Consider the following 7048-nt stretch of genomic DNA (forward strand, 5'->3'; position numbering starts at 1 on the left):
TTTAACTATAGAGAACAGAGTGAGAGATGGTGAGGGAATGGGATAATGGGTGATGATGACTAAAAAGGAGGGACCTTGTGATGAGCACTGAGTGGTGTATGTAAGTGGTGAATCATAAATTCTACTCCTGAAGCCAATATTACACTATATTGTAGCTAATTGAAATTTAAATAAAATCTTGGAAGAAAAAAAAGATTTGGAAGTGAGAATAAAAGTGATTTTTCTAGGGAACAGTGAACTGATCTATTCGGAAAGTTTTCTGTTGAAAAAAAATGAGATTATGTGGGAAGGACTGAAGAGTGTTGTATAAGACACATATGGCAAAGAAGTTTAAGTTTGATGTATATGTATATACACGCACACACACACACTGAGATGATTTTGGAAGTTTTAAAACTTCTCTATCAGTGGCTCTCAACTGGGGATAATTTTTGCCCGCTTTAGGACATTTGGCAGCATGGTGGCTGGGACGGGGAGAGGTGCTACGAACTTCGAGTGGATAGAGGCTAGAGTGCTGCTGCTAAGGATCTTACTATGATAGGACAGACCATCCATTAGAAATAATTACCCCAAATGTCAGTGGTGCTGAGGTTGAGACCCTGTTGTGAGTTGATTGTTTATATGGCCAGCTACTGCCTCCATGTGCTGGAAACAAGTATGAATGATGAATTTTAGGAGCCTGAGTAGGGCAGTATGAAAGCTGGGGAAGCTGGCTCAGAGACCTCAAGAATGAGGCCCTTGTTGGAGTCCTGGAAGAAGGAGGAGATTTTAAGCAAATAGGATGAGGGCAATGAGAATGACAAGCAGTGGTAAAATGGGACAATTATTTAAATAACATTTTTTTCCTAAGTTTGAAAATAATGTATGTCCACTGAAAATAATGCATGTTCATTGTAGGAAATTTTGGACATGTAGAGAGTGAAAAATTAAAAAGCACTTCTAACCCTCCCACCCACTACCCCAGGCAGAAAGAACAACTGTTAAATATTTTCATGTGGTGATTTTTTTTCAAATCTTTCTGTGCTGATAATTGTTTTCCTTTTTAAAAACTAGGGTTATATATTTTTCTCCCTGTGGGTTTTTATTGTTTGGTGTTTTTGTCTGTCTGTTTGACTCAGCATGTCATGAGTATTTCCCATTCCCTGAAAAATGCCCTTTTTAATGGCCGCGATCTTTTTTGTTCTGTGTGTGTTCTTTTGAAATTGGAAATCTTGCTTATATTCAAAACAGACATTTTGAAGGAAGAAATAGAATATGATGACTAATTAACTATAGAAAACAATAGGGGTAAAAGTCTATGGTATTCCAAGGTTTTAAGTCTAGGAAGCTGAAAGAATGCAGGGCTACTGAAATAAATTGGGTTTCTCATAATAATTTGGGGAGGGGATTCATCTTAGGGATGTAAACTGCCATCACAGAGACCCATAAAGAGATTTAAATAAGGACCCTTGCTGCCTGTCAGCTCACATTCTTCCTAAAACTCTTAACAATTAATAGTCTTTGTTTTTTTTGTTGTTGTTGTTGTTATCCCCCACTTTTTTTTATCTTTTGTTTTTTGTGCTAATTTTTCAGTTCCTAGCAAGGTTTTCTTTTTTCCTCTTCTTGAAAAGTTTTTAATAATTTACTTTCTATAAGAATACTAAATAAGTCTTGAGTTTGATGGTCATGAATCTTTGAGAGATTAAAGGACTAGTTGGGTTTTTTGAATGTATAGATTGGTACAGTTTATAAGCAAGAGGTGAGTATAACTCTTTTCTGGAGGAAGAGGAATTATCTTTAAAAATGCTTGCCCGGAGGCGCCTGGGTGGCTCAGTCAGTTGAGGTCTGACTTCTGATTCAGGTCATGATCTCACCGTTTGTAAGTTTGAGTCCCACACCAGGCCCTGTGCTTGACAGCTGCAAGCCTGGAGCCTGCTTTGGATTCTGTGTGTGTGTCTGTCTCTCTGCCCCTCCCCCTCCTCGCTTTCTCCCTCACAAAAATAAATGAACATTAAAAAAAAAAAAAAAATGCTTCCCTGAGGTGCCTGGGTGGCTCACTGGGTTAAGTGTCCAACTCTTGATTTTGGCTCAGGTCATGATTTCGCAGTCTTGAGATTACCCCTGCATTGGGCTCTGTGGTGAGAAGCATGGAACTTGCTTGGGATTCTCTCTCTTCCTCTCTCTCTCTTTCTGCCTCTGTCTCTCAAAATAAAATGTTTTTAAAAAATTGCTTGCCCAGTGCCTTACACCATCAACCCAGTCAATATTACATTACTGTTTTATCAGTTATTATATTGTTGATCTACATCAGTTAATTTGGTGCTTTCTGGAAAATGTATTTTAGAAAAATAATTTAAAAAAATTTTAAACCTGATACAAATGGTACCTTTACTGCCAGCATATACTTTTCAAATTGGATAAGGTATAGTTTGATTTTGCTGGGTTCAGATACTATGTTTACTACTATGTGCTTATGTCTGAGTATCTTCTCTAATATCCATTAACTTTGGAAAGGTTTTGTATTCTTATCTTTATTCTTGGGATATAATGAAGGTAGAGATGGGAGAATCTTCTGAAAGTACCCTAACTTTGTTTCCCCTATAATTGCCTTACTTTGAATTTTTAAAAATAATTTTTAATGTTTATTTTTAGGGTTTTTTTATGTTTATTTTTGAGAAAGAGTGAGAGTGGGAGATGGACAGAGAGAGAGAGAGGGAGACACAATCCAAAGCAGGTTCCAGGCTCTGAGCTTTCAGCGTAGAGCCTGATGTGGGGCACAAACTTACAAACCGTGAGATCCTGACCTGAGCCAAAGTTACATCCTTAACTGACTGAGCCACCTAGGTGCCCTTGTTTATTCTTACTTTTGAGAGAGAAACAGAAACAGAGTGTGAGCAAGCGAGAGGCAGAGAGAAAAGGAGACACAGAATCTGAAGAAAGCTCCAGGCTCTGAACCGTCAGCACAGAGTCCGATGTGGGGCTCAAACTAACTCACAAACTGCAAGACCTGAGTCGAAGTCAGATGTTTAACCATCTGAGCCACCCAAGCGCCCCTCTCTCTTTCAATTTTACACACTGCCTGAAATCCTTTTTGCCTCGAACAGTCATCCAGAAACCTATTACCTGTGTATAAGTCACGAATGCCCACTCTAGCGTCTCTTCTCACTAATCTAATCTTAAAATAGGCAGCTTGGTGTTATATGGGAAAGGCATTAACACTGGAAGTCACAGTTCTAAGCTTCTCTCTCCTGCTGGTGACTGCATGTTCTTGGGCAGATCCTATAATCTCATTTGTAAATTGAAATTATCTCCAAGGTTCTTTCCAGCTCTAAGAGTCTGTGAATCTGTGAAGTATTTACTTTTCAAAGGTAATTACCTCTGGTGAGACCATTCTAGAGACATTCTAAGATGTTTTTCACATCTTAGTGTGCATTAATCAGATGATATCTTCCAAAAGCATCTGTAAAAGCTACTCACGTGTAATAGGATTGGGGGGGAAATTTTACAATGGAATTTAAGTGCCTCTGGCATATAAGCTTCAGGAGGGCAGGGATTATTGTTCATTGATGTTTCCTTAGTCCCAAGAATGGTAATTAGACTGTAACATGTGCTTACTATTTGTTGAAGGAATGAAAGAATGGATTGGTGTTGAGGAGGACTGCGAAGATGTTCTGAGTATCTTGAAAGAACTCAGAATACAAACCAACAAGATTACAACCCAGTCATTCCTAGAATATAAAAATACCTCCAAGTGGTGGTATAGCATCTACTGTCTACTCAGTTACCTTTCAGGACTATTAAGTAATACTGCCCTGATTGCTCTTCATACTCATAAAGTGCAGCTTTTTCCATTACCAGATCTTATTTTAGCGCCAGCTTGACTTTTAAGTGTGCCTTTTACTCTTATTTGCAAAGACCTTTGCCTTGCTTATTCCCTATACCACCAGTAACAGTATGTTTAGTGTTGTTGCAAAAATCAATAGATTGATTAAAATTTGGCCTCTCATCCATGGAGGATTCGTGACATAGCCGTTGAAAATTAGGACTCTTGGTATTCCTGTTCCATTCATCCTAATTCTGTAACTGTCATATAGAATAATCTTCAAGAGGGGGCACCTGGGGTGGTTAAGTGCCCAACTTTGCTCAGGTCATGATCTCACAGTTCATGGATTTGAGCCCTGCATTGGGCTCTGTGCTGACCACGTGGAGCCTGGAGCCTGCTTCCAATTCTGTGTCTCCCTCTCTCTCTGCCCCTCTCCAGCTCACACTTTCTGTCTCTGTGTGTCTCTCTCTCAAAATTGAATAAACAATAAAAATTTTTTTTAATAATCTTCAAGAAAAGTTAAACAAATTTTAAGTTTATTTAAGTAATTGCTGCAACCAACATGAGGCTCAAACTCATGACCCCAAGACCAAGAGCTCCTCAGTACTGACTGAGCCAGCCAGATGCCCCAAGAATAGTTTTTAATGATGTGATTCATACACAAAGCTTCTCAGTAAGTCTATTTTGTCTACAAAATTAAGTCCGGATTCCTGACCTAGTATCCAAGGACTTATTCATTTTATCCAATCTACTTTTGTAGTCTGCTTCCTTCATAGTGACCTGGATTGAGTAACTAGTTATTGAATCATTGGTGTAGATAATAATGAAACAAAAGGCATGGGTATTCTCACCTAGGAAGAATGTTTTCAGGTAAGAAAAGGCTGGTAGATATGCCTACCAGGGTGACATTCATTATTTGGGGGAATATTTACTGAAAAATAGTATCAGAGGCAAGAATTCTTAAACTCCACATAAATAATTTTTGTTCTCTTCTTGTTAGCAGACCTGTTTGGAAACTAAGTAATAATTAGAAGGAAATTACTTATGTATATTTAGTGGTATCACTTGACTACTTAGTGTGACTGACATTATTCTGTGCCCCCGATATTGTTTGGATAGTTTATCGGTCTGGATGGGTTGTTTTACAGTAACAACCCCCAAATCTCAGTGGTTTCAAGTAAGAAAGGTTTGTTTCTCTTTAACTCATCTTACATGTTAGTTATCTGGGGGCTCTGCTCTATGTTGTCCTTGTTAAGGAATGTGGACAGATGAAACTTTAATCTCTGTCCTATTGCTGGTTGCCGTAATAGAGGAATGGTAATAGGAGTGAATCACACAAAGCGGCTCTTGTATTTCATTGGCAAGAACAAGTCATATGACCATTACCTAACTTCAAGGTGATGGGTAAATATAAACCAACCCTGTATCTGGAAGGAGAATTGGAGTGTCATGGCACTATTTAATGTTTACGACAGCCACTCTCCCCTTGACGTTTTTTAATATTTTGTGACTCATCCCAGCCTACCATTATCTTTCATGATTGACATAGTCTTTATTTTATTTTATTTAAAAAAATTTTTTTAATGTTTTCATTTTATTTCTGAGAGAGAGAGACAGCGTGAACAGGGGAGGGTCAGAGAAAGAGGGAGATACATAATTTGAAGCAGGCTTCAGGCTCTGAGCTAGCTGTCAGCACAGAGCCTGATGCGGGGCTCGAACCCACAAACCATGAGGTCATGACCTGAGCCAAAGTCAGACACTCAACCGACTGAGCCACCCAGGTGCCCTGACACAGTCTTTCTTTAGATAGGTACCTTCATTCAGAAGCTGTTCATTAAGCACATACTCACTATATGCCAGGCACTATTCTAGATACAGTGAACATAATTCCTGCATTCATGGAACTCACAGTTTAGTGCAAAGATGTGGACAGTAAGCAGATAAGCTAATTTCAAATAGTGATAAGTGCTGTGTAGGGGGACAAATACAAGGTACTGGTATAGAGAATGAAGGTGAGGTTGGTGTTATTTTTGATTGCGTGGTCAGGAAATCCTTTGGGGTGGGTAACATTTGATTTGAGAAGCAGTAGCCCTGAGAGTAGATGGGAGGAATATTTGAAGCAGACAGAATGGGTTGGCCAGAAGATGGGAATGATCTTGGGCGTGTTTAAGGAAAAAAGGCCAATGAGGCTGGAGCATTTAGGAGGAAATGAATATAGTCCAAGGGTAATGGTAGTTTGGTCTAGGATGATGGTACCAGAAATGAAGAGAAATGAAATAGTTTGGGAATATGTTATATAGGCAGAATCAATGAATTAGAAGTAGGGAATCACTTGACATGAAAGAGAAAATAAGAATGAATCATTTGGGGCTTTCAGCAACTGGGAGGAAGATGGTTCAGTTTATTGGATTAGGAACAGTTGAATGTGATGGACATTAAGGAGGGCACTTCTGTTGAGCACTTGGTGTTATATGTAAGAGAGGAATCACTAAGTTCTCCTGAAACCAATATTACATATATGTTAATTAACTAGAATTTAAATTTAAACAATTATTTAAAAGAAAAAAAAAAGGACCAGTTGAAAGAATCAGATTTTTCAATATGTTAAGTTCAAGAATAGTTGACTGTAGAACTGACATCCATGTGGAGCTGCTCGCAGGCAGTTGGAGATCTAAGTTCAGAGTTGAGGGGAAACATTGAGAGGAGCAATTTTTTTTTTAAATGAGGTTAATAGGTTAAATTTGGTTACAGTTAAGTTTTGGACTTGGGTTTCATTATACCTCATTATGGCAGTGTGGGACTTTTGTGCTGGAGAAGGGTGCTTCCTAAGAGATGGGGGCATTTTCAGATTTCAGTGTATATTCCAATTTCAGCATAGGAGAGATAGTGGTAACAAACCGCTGTAATGGACAGGGATATGTGGTAATCCTTGCATGTGTTGGCGTGTAAGAAGGATTAAGAACCATTGTTATAAAAGGGCTCTAACATCATCTTTTGTTGATTTCTTTGTTTGATTCTTAAAGGGCAATCTGTGCTTAGGGAGTACATACCCTGTTTACTGCAAAATTAGGCACAAGTGTTATAGATTTGTAACCTTAGTCCAAATTATGAAGGTAGAACATTAAAATTAGCTTATATTAGCTGATCTTTTTTGGAATTGTATATCTTATTGCAATATCTTTTCTTACATAGAGTCTGTCTATCTTGAAAGCATCAGAAATACTTTTAGTAGCTAAACAAGGGGTT

This window comes from Crocuta crocuta, unplaced genomic scaffold (genome assembly GCF_008692635.1).
Source record: "Crocuta crocuta isolate KB4526 unplaced genomic scaffold, BGI_CrCroc_1.0 scaffold156, whole genome shotgun sequence".
Classification (NCBI taxonomy): domain Eukaryota; kingdom Metazoa; phylum Chordata; class Mammalia; order Carnivora; family Hyaenidae; genus Crocuta; species Crocuta crocuta.